The sequence below is a fragment of the Trachinotus anak genome, unplaced genomic scaffold (genome assembly GCF_046630095.1).
Source record: "Trachinotus anak isolate AG129_WGS33_773 ecotype Australia unplaced genomic scaffold, CSIRO_AGI_Tana_v1 ptg000007l, whole genome shotgun sequence".
NCBI classification, from domain to species: domain Eukaryota; kingdom Metazoa; phylum Chordata; class Actinopteri; order Carangiformes; family Carangidae; genus Trachinotus; species Trachinotus anak.
Window position 1 is genome coordinate 11,991,514 of NW_027273858.1, and position 17,740 is coordinate 12,009,253.

Genomic DNA, 17,740 nt, shown 5'->3' on the forward strand with positions numbered 1-17,740 from the left:
TTGGTGAGAATGCAAGAGTGAAGATGAGATGCATTTTATTTGAGACGGATTTTTATTTCAGAAGTATTTTGTGTATGCTCCATAATGTCTTATGCATAAACAGTATCACACTTGCAGCACAACAGGATGCTCAGATAACTCTAGATCGTAGCAGCTGCTCGTTTTAACTGGTAGGGATTTTGCACCTTAAGACCTTGTAGAAATCAATCCATACATTCCTCTAACAAATTAGGTCATTCAGGCATTCATACAGCTCCTCTTTCATGGATGAATCAGGCAGGTGGCAGTCTATTGTGGCAAGAAGAGAAAACCCCATATTGTGTTTCCAGGGTGTGTGAGTGGACAGGAGGCAGGGGGCGGGAATCTCTCTACCTGAGAGTTCAAAGCAGGATAGAGCCAAGTGACCACCTGGCGGACCACCAGTTTTGAGAAGTTACCTTACTTTGTCAATGGAATATTTTGGACAAAAAATATTTTTATTAATTTTTGGTTTTGCGTCTTTTAATTTCCCCAAATTTACCCCAGGCCATCCTTGCTGTGTGGAGACAATACTGACCACTGAGACACTGCTGCATTTCAGTACTTTTTGGCGCCTTAAGCAGAATTTGACGCCTATACCAGTCTGTAATTCCACATTAGATACTTCTCCCTCTTTAGGATTTTAAACATCCTTTAAATAAAATATTCTGAAAAGAAAACAAGAAGTCTATAACTTAGACAAGCAGCTGCAAATACACATTATACATAAAAGGTCACAGTTCAAAAATGTTGGGAGCCATTGATCTAAGACATCGACATAGAAATTACTCCAAAAAAACAAACAAAACACAGTGACCCGTCCAGGGTGTTCCCAACCTCTCACCCAGTGTCAGCTGTGTCCCCCTCATCCCTTGAAGGATAAACAGTAGCTAATGGATAAATGGAATAACACAATTAAATGAATGAAGTGAATGAAACAAGAAACCAGGATGTGAGGCATTTAAGAAACCAAATGTTAACAATGTACCTTGCAATTTGCAGAACAACTCTAAACTAGACAGACAAATGAAAAACAAATGCACGTCCTTTATTTAAGACAAGAAAGGAACAGTGAAACGCTAAATGAATTTAGACTTGCCTGACTGGGGGCCTCTGATGGATGGGGCCCGAAGGAGCCACTTAGTATATGCATCTAATTACACTCACCTTTTAACAGATGGCTACACCGAAAACCATCTTGTATTTAAAATAAAGAAACACATCAAAATATCAAACCACTAACAAATGCACGACGTTGAGAATAAGATGGATAATAGGTACAAAATGAATAACTCTACTTTGTCATTATAAATACAAAGTGATTCATAAACTTCCTGTTGGAGAAACCGTGTCATCGTCGCAGCCCCCCCCCCGCCCTTCCTTTCCTAGTCCTAAACCTCACTGTTGTGGCTCAATTGTCGAGCCCCCGCTGGAGCGGGGAGTAAGCCCGCCCCGCAGAGCAGCAGACCGACCGGGCTCTGCCGGTGACGGCACCAAACACACTCAGCCTGAGCAGCAGCGGCGGATCAGCAGCGGGTCCCCCGAGCTGCTGTGGACCGGGCGGGTTTGTGAGAAGAAGCCGATCGTAACTACAAGAAAGAAAGAAAAGAAGAGTATATGTATATATTTTTAGCTGGCTTAAAAAAAAAAGTTTGTACACACAGACAAGGCGACCGGATACGCGCACAAGACATTTAGCCCACTGTTGGAGGTAACATCGCGGTCCGGGCTGGTTGTAAAGAACATCGTGTTTAAGGTGAGTGGAGAGCGCAGCGTGCAACAGCGGTTTGCGGGGACGGGTCTTGTGTTTTTGTATTTGTAACAGAGTGGTTCAAGTAAAGTTATCGGCTTTGTTATGGAGCTTTCTTACCCCGTCTTTGTACAGTTAGTTAAGAATGAGAGTAACTTATTTCATGAGGTTGGCTGATTTTTGCACATCTATGAAACATGTCTGGTGTGTGCACACTGATGTCTAAACGGGGCTTGATAATACTAAGTTAATGGGAATGCTTGTGCTGAGTGTGCATGGCTTAGTCTGCATAATTTGGTTACTGATAGTTTGACTTGTCTGAGTGATTTAAGTGCTTGAGCATAATCTGTGGCTGATCCAGTGGAAGGCAGTGACTTAGTTTTCCCACCAGTTTGCCAGTTTCTTCAGTTTTTCTTGCACTGGATTCAGCTGTTTTGCCTCAAGATCTGGTATAAGATGAGAGAGAGGAACTGGATTTCTCTGTTATCTCCATCCAGCTGTTTCAATGAATGCAGCTGCCTCTTGCAACTGGCGCGCACACACACACTCACACAAAACTGCTCTTGCATACTATTTTTTCTCTCCCTTGATTTCTGCAGCTTGTAGGATAAAGACAGAAAGAATTGGAGAGGAGAGAATGAAGGGAATGTGATGAAATTGGAAAGGTCACAGGCTGAGTGAGAGACCTTAGCACCACTTGTTTTATGCTCTCAAGGCCTACTTTAATATATGGATTAGTTTTGAGATGAACTGGAAGCATCCAGAGTCTGATTGGATCATAAATAATCCCCGCAGGAGCAGATATAAACACTGAAGCAGCAGCAGCAAGCCTGAGATGCCTCTCCATCTCCTTCTCATCTGTTGTGAACAACACCCACCCTGCACTTGATTGATGGGTTGGACGTCATGTTGTCCCAGCTGTAAGACTTTGGCTGAATGCAAACATTAACGCACCCGCACAACAATGCGTGCACGCTGCAAGCGTGAATTCTTTAACAATGTTCCCTTCCTCTCCTGCACAGGCCAGTGGCACTAACTGCTCCGCGATGTTAAAGTTAGTGCTCAGGCATCACGCCACCACGCTGGGAGACCCTGCATCATCCTGTCCTGTCACCATAGCACAGCACAGCATAGGCGAGAGGTGGGGGGGGGGTGGAGGAGGGAGGATAGTGGCAGGATATATTCAGAGAGAGAGAGAAGAGGGAGAGGAGGGATTTGGTGGTGGGAGGTGATAACCAAGCTGTCAGGCGATCAGGATTGCAGCAGCTGAAGGGGCGGACAGAGGGTAGGTAGGGGAGGAGGGTGTGATGCTGAGGGATCATTTGTATCACATGGCTCCTTCACAGGACGAGGAGCCCTGAGGGGGTGATGTGTGAGGCAGCCGAGCAAGAACATGACCAAAGTCATGGTCAATGTGCTTTTGATAATCCTGAAACAGTTTCTTTTCTCTGCTCCTTCCGCTGTCAAACAAACCAACCTCCATTCATGTTTTCATCGAGTTAACAAACGTGTGTGAGTCAAAACTAGAACACAGCTAGAGGTTACTGTCGTAGCTGATGCACATCTGCCAGTACTAGCTGTGAAGATGCTGAAACATTAAAGACACGCCTACTGTTCAAAATGTAGCGGCTTAATTTGCTCATTAGGTAATCTCAGCTGAAAATAACACTCAAATGTGCACACGGGGGCAGGCACATCTGTGCACTGGGGTGCACTCTTACGTAAGTGAGGGAAAATCCCACATGAAGCTGCATAGGTTATATCCTACACAGAGCTGATATACACAGACAGAGAGCGAGAGAGAGAGAGAGAGAGCAATCTGATCCACACCTGTGATGCTAAATTAGCAAAATGCGTCTCCAGCCATCTGGGATTGAAATGATGACAGGCTGCCATTCCATTTTGCTGCAGGGTTGATGATGGCGTGGATCGATTGGATGTGATTAAAGGCATGCAAGCAGCATTCCGACATTTCTAATTCATTGCCATCCATCATGAGGTAACATAGACCCCAAAAGCCTTACACAACAGAAACTCCACCACATACTGCTCTCTTTAGGCGCCACTGTAGGTAGGTCTGAGAGAAGGTAAGATCTCGTGTGAGGAGCACCGTGGGACCCTGAAAGTCCTTTGAGGGAATTGTGCAGGCGAAGGAACTCAACAGATATGTTTTCTTAGTTTTGTCTTTCGTCTCTGCAACCCATTTCATGTCTTAAGTTACATGTCTGACGAGCAGGTCTGTTTGATGTTGTGCTGCAGTTTAGTGTCTCCGGTGCAGTTCGTGGGAGTAATGTTGGTTCTGAGATGCAGTTTTGTTTCTGACTTTCCTCAGCTGTGGATGTGTCTAACAGCGGGTGTGTCATTTAGATTTCCGTCAGAGTTTCTCGCTGTCAGCCCATTAAAACAGGACAAGAGCAAGAGCACAGCAGGGGAGAGACAAGCTGTCAGTCAGACTCAACGCGCACACACACACACACACACAGACACACACACACACACACAAAGACTAACAAAGACTACCCCTGTATGTGAAACTGTAATTAGTAGCAGCCTGGGTTTTCAGCGACCCTTCTCTTCCTGCTTTTAAAGGCCGATTCTGGACTGAAGGTGCAGCAACAACATCACTATCAGCTTCTACTGAGACATTAGACATCAGATGAATTATATGCATTTTATAAAGGCGAGTATTTTAAAGCTGTAACTTATCTGTTTGTTCATGCAGGTCAGAGAGCACAGAATTAGTAGTCAAAGTCATAAAGCTAAGAGTAAAATTAGTCATTTTTCTGTTAATTCAAATGAAGCATACACACTGTATGTGGTTCAGTTGTAGACACATTTCATCGACTTGCATTCCAGAGATTTTACTGTGGCTAGAAATAAACAAAGTCCTGCAGAGGACCATTCTTCATGTAGAAAACTGAGTTTCTGAGTTTAGCATACAGAGTTTCTTTGTGGAAAATAAAACGGTCGACGCCATTAAAGCAGAGACAAACTGTTACCGTAAACATATGCCTATAAAAGCAGTATGTGTATAGTGTGAGCCTGCCAGAGCAGGTTTCATGTTTACATCAGACTAAGCTTTACAGCATTGGATCAGGAGGAAGACATAAAACAATCTTCCCTCGTTCACAGTGACATGCAGGCATGCACATCCCCGTCTTGCTACTTGAGCTCAAGTGAATTTTACTGGACTTGAATTGAACTGAAATTGAAATACTTGTCCAGACTTCCTACACAGACATTTATCTCAGAGCTTTACTACTTTCAGATACCAGAGGAAAATGGTTATTAAACCAAGGGATCATTTTTAAACTGTATTTTCAGCGCTGCATTGTTTTACTCTGTGTTAAATCACAGTCTGTTATGAAGCAGCATGAAACAAAAATCAGTCACAAATGTGGTATTGCTTTTTGGCAGAGCAGGACATATGTCTTCATTTGTGTGGTGTCTAATTTTTTTCAGTGGTCCACTGAATGGAGAGTATGGGATATTTAACGGTTCTCCAAATGAACTTATAGATTTGACAACTTTTTAATTGGCCCAACAGCTGCAAATCCATATCATCTCATTTTCTCATTGAATTTTTTAGGACATCTGAGGGTTTTTTTTTTTCAAAGGAGTCAACACATTTAATTAGATTTTTTTGAACTCTGAGTTACTGGTGAGTCTGTTCCCAGGAAAAATTACAAAATTCTTACAGTGTATTAGGAAATGCTGTAGTCAGGGGACTAAACTCCAAACAACAAGTGACTCAATCAGAATTTTTTTTTTTCTGAAGACAAATAGATTGATAAATAGTGCAGCAGAAAAATCCCCTCCCATTCTGCAGATCCTTTCAGCTGAATTAATCTGTTTTTGAATTATTTGTTCTTTGAAACCATTGCAAAAATGAACTCAGCCTTCAAACAGATGAAACTAGGACTTTTGCTTTTCTGACCCTGCATGCCTGACACGAAAGCCAGGTGAGCTATTTCAGGTTTACTAGGCTCTTTTTGTTAATCTCATAAATCTCTTAGAATGAATGAATGAAGTGTTTACACTCTGACATTTTAAGTCCAGGCTTTTCAGATGCTAACATTATGCAGACTGTCCAATTACTTAATGAGAAACATTTCATTAGGTGAGTGATTGCAGCAGAGGCCACCACTTGTGAACTGATGATAATTATCAGGTCTGTTCAATGCAATCAAACTCAGGTACAGTCGTTTCTACCATGAATAGAGAAAAGAAAGAAAAATTACATACTTGCAGGAATGGGTTTTCTTTCATAGTTGTGTACTAAATGAAGTCAGAATTGGCTTTGATGATTATGAAGCTTTCCTGACTGCAGCACTTCAATCAACCGACTGAGTTTGTGCAGGCAGCTCCTCCATCAAGCTGCAGGAGGTCCTGTCAGGTCTGCAGGGGGGTTAAACGGATACTCCAGTGATTTCCTATTGTACTTCTGTAAAGTTACAGTAAATTGTAAGCACTTCTGAAAGTGAAAGTCACAAGCAAAATCCAAGATAACCCCTGATGACATTATCTGTGTTATGTTTTTTGGGTTTTAGAAAACTCCCTTCAGAGGCACAGAAGACATCATGCAACTATTTTCACAGGCTGAGTTGTATCCCAGAATGATCAGTAATCTGACCTTCACGCATAAAATCAATAGACTGCCCTTTCAAGATGGAGGTCATGGCTGTATCAAGCTTCGCCATGTTTTACTGAACCATTTTAGAAGAATATGGAGCTTTAGGTGCTCACCAAGACATCTGCTCTGGCTATTCATCAGCCCTAAGGTGTGGCCGTACAAACTTGGGTGGACCACTTATGTTCTCACTCTGTCATCGTCAAGCTGTCCTCAGTCTCAGCCTGTTATTTACCCCCTTTGGCTTTTACAGACTTCAAATCACCCAACAGTTACGATAAAATGCCCCATGAACTTGCACACTGCTTGTCTATTATCCTGCCTGTGCAGAACCTTCCTGCAGTGTGAAAGGAGAATCAAAATGCGTTTTTTTTTTTTTTTTGCCTAACTAGATTGCAGCTCAATTAAAATGCTGTTGGAATCTGATAGCTGAGATGGCAGGCGGAGATGGGCTCTAAAAGCCCTTACAGTCTGTAAGAAGAGACAGAATCAATGCAGAGTGGAGTAAGTCTGTGTATAATGGACATTAGTGGGCAGAGCCCTGGCACAGATCACATTAGAACAGGGAGCGTTAAGGCTGCCAACTGCCCCAAACATCCATTAGTAGGGCAATCAAACTGTGTTTGCTCAACACTCATGTATTTGTTCGCTGCGCCCCAAAGATACTGTAGAGAAACTTCTATTACTCACTGAAATTGCAGCTTGAAGACCTCATTATGTTAGAACGCAACAAAAATCAGTGTTACCGCGTAAGGAGATACCAACCTTGGCATTAAATAGATGCAGCAGCTGTACTGTGATTAAAGTGTGAGTACCATGATGGCATATAGAAACGGTTTTAATCCATCTGAGCACAGCACTGTCTCTCTCTCTCTTTCTCTCTCTGAGGAGAAGGTAAAGTGGCCTCTTATGTCACAAAGTGTCACTTCACTCTTCAGGAGGTTGATGAATGAGGACCGAAATGGCCAGTGCTGAAACAGCACACCATGCACACACACACACACACACACACACACACACAAAACTGCACACACAGATACACACAAACACAAGATTGATGGATGACACAAGTATTAGGTACAGAATTGAGGCTCTTTGCCTGGTAGCAGATGAATGGTTTTTAGAGGTGGGGAGAGGACTGGCTGGAGACAACCTGCAGCTGCAACAATTAGATGTTGTTAGGAGACATTTTCTTCCTCTATCTTGAAATTAGAAAAGAAAGCTAAATGTGAGTCACAAAGCCCCCCCCTTCCATTGAAGTGTGAAAATCATTGATTAAGCTGTTTGTTGATTTGCGTTTATTGGAAACCTGATTTGTGCCAGCAAGGGAAGCAAAACATGAATTATTGATCTGGTGTAAAGGCTCATCTGCCCCTGCTGGTGTGGTTTAGCTGCAGTTTCCTCAGGATTTTTAGTGAAGCCTCTCAGATGTGATTTTGACTTTTCAAACACTACACATTCTTTCTCCGCCTTGTCTAAAACAACTACCTCAGCAGAATTGAATCAGTGAGTTTTTCAGCAGGACACCTCTGAGCTAATACCATAAGCAAAGATCTGTTGACACCCTGTTGTTTGGACATGTGTCTGATTTATAGATTAGATTTCCTCCACCCTCTTGGCCAGCTCCTTCCTGTGTGTGTGTATGTGTGTGTGTGTTTTGCTCGGCGGAGTGAAGCCAGCTTGGAGGATGCGTCTGCCAGATGACCCTTCAGCAGAATGCGTACCACACAGGGACCCTCCCCCTTTCTGCGTCAGCTGACTAGCTTGGGTTAACTGTGGCTGGCTTGTCTCGTGGAAGCGGAGATGAGCGGAAGACTGGGGGCTGGGAAGTTTTAACCATGAGAAAGTGTTTACATCATGCATATCTCTGCATACTGTATCTCTCAGTGGTGAAACTAAGGGATCAAGCCCTCCTTTTTAATTGGTGACAGATGTCTCCCCCTCATCATCCATGTCTCCATCCCTTTCTTTCTCATACACGCATACTGGGTCTTGATGTTCCCAGAATTCTTCCGGGAACCTCTGGGATGCCGTCCCAGCCGTGGTCTCGGCAACATAACTCCCACCACCCTCTCGTCCGAGCCAGCCCTTATCTCTCAGCGGTCCCGTCACACATGGATCGCCAGGACTCAGCTGGCCTGGAAGCTGTCCTGTCTTTATGAAACATTTGGCAGATTTTAAACAAAGTTGCAGTTTACAAACTGATGCTGTCACTGGTTTCAGCTCAGTTTCTGTGGGACTTGGGCTCAGGCTGACAGAGCTGAATCCTGGAGGTGATGTCTGCCTTTGTGCCGTGGTGTCTTTGTCTGCTCTGCATTATCCTGCACAGAATTGGTTATGGAGGATTGTGTCCATCTGCTGAGCGAGATTTCTTGGAAACGAGAGACAGGGAATGGATAAAAAGAAGAAGGACGGGGTTTGTCTTGTGGCTGATCAGCAGAAAAGTGAAATCAAGTCCTCAGCATGAGTACGTGTGTGTGTGTTTGTGTTTGTGTGTGTGTGCCCAGCTGAATTTTAAATATACAGTGTTAAACAATGAATCCAGTGTGATTGTTTCACATCCACGCGTCCTCAAGCCTCCCTCAGCTTCCCTCTGCGACTTGACATTCAAAAGATGCATTGTGCCAGCAAGCCTTTGATATTCATATTGTTATTAACAGGCTGGATCAGCATGAAGCTCACTGTGTTTGGGGTCTTGGCGTTTTTTCTCCCTCTGAGGGCAGACAGAAGTAGGTCAAAGTTTAGTGGAGCGTCCTGTCTGAGCAGGAGGATTGAAGAGGTGGAGGGGGGGGTGAAAGGGCGTTGTTGGTACCAGGGACCTCCTTCCTAAAGCGTGGGGGCTGCCCTGTTTTTGTTCAGTAAAGTTTAAACCACAATGGTTTTATCATTTAAAAATACCTTAGAAAGGGTTTATAAATTGTTGTTAATCCTTTATCAATATTAATGTAATAATTCCCTACAGATCAGTAATAATTTAGAGAAATGTCTGGAAACATAACCATTTAATAATGTTGTCTTTTAACTAAGGGATGGCTGATTATAAGAAAAAAAAAAAAACTCAGTAATGAAGCCAATAGAACCCGACTGATCACCAAGATTATTGGATGATTTTAGCTTTAGAAAGAATGTCGCCCCTGCATAGTAAATTTACTGTAAAGATCTGTTCTCATATAACCATAGATAAGGGATTCTTTAAAAAAAAACACGATAATCTTTGTCTTCTCTCATTGCTGCAGTGATGTAGAAGTGTACTCCAGGGTGTGTCAGTACACCATGACATCACTGTTGCAGGTGGTTAGCCCACTTCTAACTCCACCCATCAGTGATGCTGGGTGCAGGGTCGGGGTGAAACCAGACAGGGCAACACAACACTGCTTTTCAGTTTGATGTTAAGTTGTTTTTTTTTTAAACTCTCAAATATTTAAATTTAGTCTAAGTCGGCCGCTCATGTGTTAAATATCCTAAAACATTAGCCTATAGCCTGAAAAAAATCCTTTCGATTCATGCAGCATTTTACTCATTAATAAATTGTTAATAAGTTATTTACATTTAATAAATGAATAACTAAGCCTTTAATATTAAGTAACCATGATTGTTTCATGATAGCCTGACCACCAACTAATGTTTTATTTAAAAAGGACCCAGAGTCTACGGCCACGCTACCTGCTTTGTTCTTAACTCTCAGTGATGATGCTAACATGCTGCTATGATGTTTTCCATGTTCACCTTATTTTAGCATAAAATAAAATAAAAAATAATGCTAACATTTGCTTATCAGCACTAAACACAAAGTACAACTGTAGTCATTTTAAACTGAAACTGTAATACCTGATGTTATGAGCTCACCCTGCTGACCTTGTTGAACCTTGGGAGCAAAACATACCTCTAGAGATTAGGATGCTTGGGTGACAGGTTGTCTTGTGATTAGGAGAGGTCGGACGGGGGGTCATGTGGGGGGAACTAAATCATTGTTTCATTCCAAATCCAAAATATTGCTCTTTGTTTAGAGCACAAATGTCTGGCTTCAGATGCTAGACAGGATCTGGAATATTTATAGCTGTTGTTAGTGTAGTTTCTAGAACAGGAACATGTCCCATTGCTTTTGGTTCTGCTCTCACTGTCCTGGGTGGCTTGTGTTATGTAAGAGAGCTTTCAAAAGTCAGATGTTATCATTGATATGAGGGGAAAGTAAAGATGGAGATGCAGATTTTCTGGGGACGTCTTCACGATTAAACCGTGAATTATATAATAACTCCTCTGCTGTATCTCAAACCTGCTCATTGTCAAGCAGACCAGGATTTGCTGGTGTGTGGAGTTTAAAACATAGCTCTACTCTGCCATCAAAGAACAAATAGATAGATTAAGGTGGTGGTGAGTAGTTTGGAGGGGTTGCTGCGGTGGGTGCAGCGATGAACGGATGAAATGAGGCCAGTGTCATCTTGTCTCATTTACTATGCAGGGGTTGGGAGGGGATTAGCCTCACTTACATAACTTCATCTCCCCCGTCTCCCCCCTTAACTTGCCCGTCTCCCTCTTTTCCCAACCCCCCCCACACTCTCCCCATTCTTCTGAGATCACAAGATTTGTGTTGGTCTGTTTATTCTTGATTTTTTTTTTTCTTCTCTTCAAGATAGAAATTTGAAAAGACAGAAGACAGAAAGAGGCTGAAAATTGGGATTCAATGAGAACACAAGGGGGGGAGATGATGAAGGGAGCGACAAACATAGAAAGCGAAATCTGCTGAGAAAGAGAGTGAATGGTAATAAAAGGTCTGCAGATAACGCCAAAGGAAAAGAGGAAATGGGAGAAAAAAGGGGGGATGGGGGAGCGTCGGAGGTGGATGAGATGGTCTATTTATAGTTTATCCCTGCTGTTGGGTTAGACTGCCTGGCCCAGCACAGCACAGCACAGTTCAGCATCCATGTCAGTCCTGATGTCATTGCCCATTAGCTCTATACACACACAGACACACACACACACACACACATATATACCCAGAGGGCTTACATACATATATATACAGGCTGTCACGAGAATGTGGTCACACTGACCTTTGCCTCTGAAGTACGAGAGAATTACACACTGACAGATCAGACAGTGTGTGATGCGTGTGTGTAGAGTTAACAGTAAGTCAGTGTCTGACATAAATATGCTGTGAAACGTGGGTGAAATTGCGTGCCACTCAGCTCCGTTTGAGACAAGCGCTTCATTTCCAAGAGCGCTGTTTCAATTTGTGATTTTAAGTTATTTTTATGACATTTTCTCCCTTATTTTACTTCTTAATCTCGGGAATGAATTAACTGTGCACCATCTCTCATGTCCTTAAAGTTCTTTTTTTGTTTTTAGATCACATTTGCATTTATATATATATTTTTTTTTTTGTTTGTTTGTTTTGCTTGTTTGTTCTTTCACATACATACAGCTACACGTGCAGGTGAATCCATGTGTTTCAGAGAGAGAAACGTGTTCCCTCAACTACATCTAACTGTGGGCTTCCCTTCTGGCTGACTTTGATGACATCAGTGCACTTGTTTATTGTACCTGCTACGGGCGAATACACACACACACGCGCACACACACACACACACACACACACACACACACAACCACATATTCATATAATATGAGTCACAGGCAGAATAAATAGCTCATGTTTCTAACTAAACACAGGAGGTGTTCAGTGTTTCTTTCTGTAGTTTATTCATGATTTTGATGCATTAGTTATTTATTGTCGCATCCAGATTTCATCCTACTACATAAAAACAGCTCATTTTCTTACATTGTCAATAACACAAATATATTAAACACAATCCCTTTATATTTATTTATGTTTTGAGGGGGAAATGTGGCTCAAACCAAACGAATTTTATTTTTTTTAAAAATCAGCCCACTGTGGGAAATGTTGCATGGGAAGTTATTAACTGTGAGCTGAAGGCTGCTGGACTGGCCAGCTACTGTATAAGTTCCTGGATGATTCATGGAACAGTCTCAGGGTTGCACAGGACCTCGTTTGTTTCTGCTGTTTCTGCCCCTGGCTCACCCTGCTCCAATAACACACTTAATGTGACTGTGGCAGAGGACACACATTCATGAACATGCACAAACGCAAGCATTCACAACATGCCCTTGTGCAGGCGTCTGCACGCTCGCAGAGAAACGCTTTCACTCCCACCACGTACTGCGGTACTGCAGAGGAAAAACAAAAATTACAGTTTCTTTTTCATTTTTCTGGCTTGGTTTGTGCCTTCAGCCTGTGGTTAGTTTCTGATCTAATGAATAAGAGTTTTGTCTCCACTGTGGCACAGGTTGGCATGTCAGTGGCAGCAGTGGAAAGTAACAAAGTTAAGCAGTTTTGAGGTACTTAACTTTAGTATTTCCATTTTATGCCACTTAATATTTCTACTTACTGCATTTCAGAAGGAAATATTCTACTTTTCCTGCACTACGTTTATCTGACTGCTTTACTTACCAGTTAATCTTCAGATTAACCCTGCAGTGCAGAATTTTTGTCTCCCCCCTCTGGTAGTGAGAGTAACTACACAAACATTGTCTCATCTTTCAGCGCTCCCACACTAGTGGTAATCCACGTTTGTCCTCCCTATCAATCGCTTTCTGCTTTAGACTCTAATCCTTCCTCAGAACTTTCTTGGACACTGACTAGGTTTTTCCACCATAGGCCTACTCTGTCTGTCTCTACATTTGCTCTCCTCTTCAGCTCTGGGAAACCAATCATTGGTGGTTGATGTGAAACACATTGCTACCCTTGCTCCAGTGTGGGAACGTTGCCACAGACATCAACTTTAAAGCTCTGGTACACTGCGAAATACAGAGATTCACCTAGCACTGCTTATTCAGCATTGTGTGAACTAGTCCTGCACTCCAGCTTTTAGATTTCACATGAATATAAAATAAGCTTATGAAAAACACCACAATGGCTTCTAACGGTCTTGTGTTTGCTTACAAAAAAGAAGAATCAACATATAGTCTCTTGTCACGTTTAACTAAACGGCAAAGATAACAGAAAGGTCGAAAAAAAAGTCCTCCTCTTTTAAACTACTAAACTATACGTAAAAGTTACACTCGTTCCACCTTCACCAGCTACAACATTAAAATACTACTTACACATTAATGCATCACTAATAATAATGCAGTCTTATAGTATATTGCAGTATGACAACACACTGATGTAATGCTATAAGTACAGTTTGCTGATAATACACCTGTTCTTTTTGAATGGATTTTAAGTGCAGGAGTTTTACTTGTTTACAATGTTGTATTGGTACTTGTAGTTAGGTTAAGAAACTTAAGTACGTCTGCCATCGCTGGTCGGTGGACAAAAAATGAACCGTATGCACACCGAGTGGCTTCCATGTGTTCTGGTGACAAACACCGAGCATCCTGTTGTGGTCATGGATGGTGAAACATGACAGAGATGCAAATCTCTCAGTTTACTGTAGCCAGCATAAAGCACGACAGCAGTGGCTCTCACGCTGTTTGTCCTATTTCAATTTCCTCTTTCAGTGCACAGTTCAGCAAGTGCAGCCAGATGCTGACAGGTGCTTTACTGTGTTTCTGTGAAATATGTTCAGATTTCTTGTGTGGTACCCCCCCCCCCCCCCCCCCCCCAGCTGAGAAAGAGGGAATCTGTGCATAGAAATAACGTGTTTGAAATAATGGAAGGAAAGTGAAAGACAGGGAACAATATGAGAGGACAGAGTGTGTGAATGAAAGGAGATGATTCACATCCTCCACACAGACAAATTGTTACAACAGCAGGCTGACAGAGCTGGAGACAGACAAAAGCCAAGATTTAGCTTTTGGCTCCAGTTGCGGTTGAAGTGCTGAAAAGGCAAATGAAAACTTTCCTATAGTCTTTGTCTGTCTTTTGTTAATTTTCCCCAGCTCTTTTTGTTTCCTATTTGTGCGGTCACCTTTTGCTTATCCTGCCTCACGTCTCACTGTTCCCCCGCAGAGGACCTTCATTAGTCATCAGCTGTCTGTGAACATGCAAGATCATCCTTTGTTTCTAGTAAGATTTTCATAGCAGAGGTTGATCATGTGCAGCTGCGGATGAGCAATAGCCGGCGATCGGTCGCAGAGATAAACTCAACTCACCGCTGCTGCTGAGGTCACTCTCTGTCAGTAGTGGTACACGTACATTTACTTAAAAACTGTAATTAAATTAGTTCAGTTTTGAGCCACTGAGTATTTCCATTTTATGTCACTTTATACCACTACATTTCAGAAGTTAATGTTGTTTTTGTAAATATTTTACTGATACTATATATACTTTTATAATAGCTTACCAAAAAACTTTAAACCAGAGGTTTCCAACCTATTTGGCTGGTGACGCCTTAGAAAAATCAGTCAAAGGTCAAATTATCCATTATTACACAATAAAAGAGATTAAAAGTTATAAATATAAAAGATTATTGAAAATAAAATAAATAAACATAAATGAGTACGCTTTGCTGATTATACCTCTGTACTTTTACTTAAGTAGGAGTTTGAATGAAGGTCTTAACTTGTAATGGGGCACTTCTACTTGTTGTATAAGTAAAAGATGTCTGTACATTTCTGGGTAAAGGTGAAATAAATTATTTCTGGAATAAATTAAAACAAAGCTGGAGGGCCCAGTTTTGCAGAGGAGGTATTAAAATCAGTTTATACACTGTTATTTCTTCTATTATTTGTAACAACAGTGTTTCCCTCAGGTCTGAATATTAAAGCAGTTGTTATTGAGAACAGTCTCCAGACTTCAACAGACTGCCCTCTAGTGAACAGCACTGGATCTACACTCAGCCAGACCTGAGCAACGTGCAAACAGGACTGGAGTTTAATGTATACAGCAGATAGACCAGATCAGAGCAGCTCGGACAAACGCAGTTCCCATTGTTTTTTTTTCTACCAATGAGATGAATGGCCCTCATTAATCACGGCCATTTGTCTTCAGTTGTAAGTCTAGAGGTCAGTGATTAAACCTCGTTCTCTGTAACGTAGCCAGCTCTCTCCCTCTATCTGTCTCGCCCTCCCTCGCTTAGAGGATCAGAGGGAGGCTTGCATTTCGCTGCTGCTGTGCTCTGCCTTTCATGGCTCTGATGTTGTCTGCCACCAAATCCCTGCTGAATAAAAGTCAGAAATTGAAGCAACAAATCATGTTTTATGTATATGTGCTTACACAATGAAAGCAGGCTGGAAAGTGGGCCAAGCATCACACAGGGCATATTATGGCAACAAAGCAGCTTTCCATTTTCTTGGAAAAACGACAGCGTCAGCCGCCAAAGTGCCGGGCACAGAGTACAATGTGTTTAGTTAATGACAGCGAAAATGAAAAGAGAGATGCATCGAAATTACATTACCTGACTGCTCTATTCCTGGGAAGTGTTTTACTATCCCCATTGATTCTGTTTGGGTGTGCTCTGCTGTTGACTTGTCAGCTCCATAATTTAATAAATGTCTAAATGTCTAACCGTCAGAGGTTATTCACTTTATACAGAGGTAGCTATCACTTAAATATCTCTGGGTGTGTCAGGCTAGGGTTGAAAATAATGATATTATTCATTATCAACTCATCTAGTGATTATTTACTTGATTATTGTTTAAGGGTTTGATCCATACAGTAAACGTCAGGAAACAGTCCAAAAAACCTCAGAATATTCAGTTTACACAAGCAAAACACATTTGAGAAGTAGCCAGTGAATTTTCTGTTGATTAATTGTTTCAGTTTGATAATTGGTTATTGTGGTTGATGTTGCAAATCTGTGAGAAGCAATATTGAATTTACCAAGTTTTTTAATGTGATGAGGTCTTGTGATTTATGTGGTATGTTATTCACTGGATTAGCCAAAAGCAATGTGTGGTTATTTTTTAGAGGTAAAGCAATTTATTTTCCATCTGTCAGCAGAAAATAAAATTGGCATTTTTTTAAATCAATAAAGTGTTTGAGTAATTTCCTACAATATGAGAGGATTTGCTGTTTTTCTGTTTTATATAATTGCAAATTTAATATCTGACAAAATGTCGTCCCATTGGACTTGGGGGAATGATTATATATTAATTATTTTCTGACATTGTATAAACAAAGGGACTAATTGATTAATCTAAAAAATAATTTGCTGCCCTAGTCATTTTATCTTTAAACATTTCCTATTAAAATGTAACTTGATATTACAATATATACATACAGGAATATACTGAGAATGTGTCCCAGGTGACCATGCACCCCTAAATATGTCTACTATTTGTGTTCATGTGTTTCAGACTGAGCTGAACATTTCTCTGGTTTCACGCTTCAAGAGTCACCTTGGCACTTGTGTAGCCACGCCTTTTTTGTGACGGCAGCTACTTTCTCCTTCACCCTCCTTTACTCCTCCCTCATCAGCTCAGCATTGCTCTCCAAAATGAAGAAACACAGTAGAGACCAGGTGTAACCCAATAACTATAACATTAGAAGCACTGTGATTAACAAAGTGAAACCAAGGCACCCAGGAGCCCAGGATGCACAACCTTAATAACTCTCTCAGTTAATACTGCAGCACCCTGTGGGAGTGCGACCCTGAGTCATAGTGTCATTGTGTTCACATAAAGTGTCGTCCCCACAGTGAGGACATATGCTGCTATAGTGATATAATCTATCTACCAGTGATCTAAAAGATTATAATCTCTCTAATCTGCACCTATGGGTTCACATCAGCTCATCATACTGGCTGAGATGTCATCTGCTGATTAGAGCTGGTGCATGGAAGAGAGGTTTGACCTATGTGCGTGTGTGTGTGTGTGTGCATGTGTGTGTGTGTGTGTGTGTGCATGCATGAGCTCCAAGTCTTGCAGAGATCTTTACAGGATCACAGGTCATGTCTTTTAGCCCTGTGGTGGGTTTTATGGAAATTAAATTATGTAAAACTGAGCATAAGCAGGTCTCGGTCAGATCTATGCGTTCATGTGTGCATGTGTGCATGTGTGCGTGCGTGTGTGTGTGTGCAAACAGAAAGTTTCAAATCATTGTCTAAACATCATTCCTTGATTTTTGGACACACTAGCAGCCTGTACATATGGAAATGTCAGCTGCTCTCCATATCTCTTAAATCTGTGCAGTTCATGCATGCATTACAGAAAGGGATCTGTTTAAAAGGGGGTTGGGCATCTAAATAAACCTAACCCCCACCCTGTTATCTTACCAATTTTACCCCTAACCTGACCCCCGTGTCCCTGAGGGAAGACCTTGACCATCTGTCCTCCCGGGGGCTCCTCGTTGGGACACACTTATGTCTTTACCCCCCCCTCATTTCCTCACAGCCCCCACTTCTCGTTCAACTTCAGATGATGAGACTGGGTCTCACTGG

The 17,740-nt window shown here is 41.9% G+C and overlaps 1 protein-coding gene across 2 annotated transcripts in view; it reads left to right on the forward strand.

Moving 5' to 3' along the window:
- The first annotated feature begins 1,450 nt into the window (after positions 1-1,450).
- lzts2a (leucine zipper, putative tumor suppressor 2a) overlaps positions 1,451-17,740 on the forward strand; it is a 43,042-nt gene continuing 26,752 nt past the window's right edge. Inside the window, exons 1-2 of one of the 2 annotated variants that reach the window (XM_071480576.1) lie at positions 1,451-1,774; positions 16,659-16,822. The gene's annotated coding sequence lies outside the window, so the exon portion shown is untranslated. The remainder of the gene's footprint in view (positions 1,775-16,658; positions 16,823-17,740) is intronic. The other variant, XM_071480575.1, reaches the window with a different exon arrangement.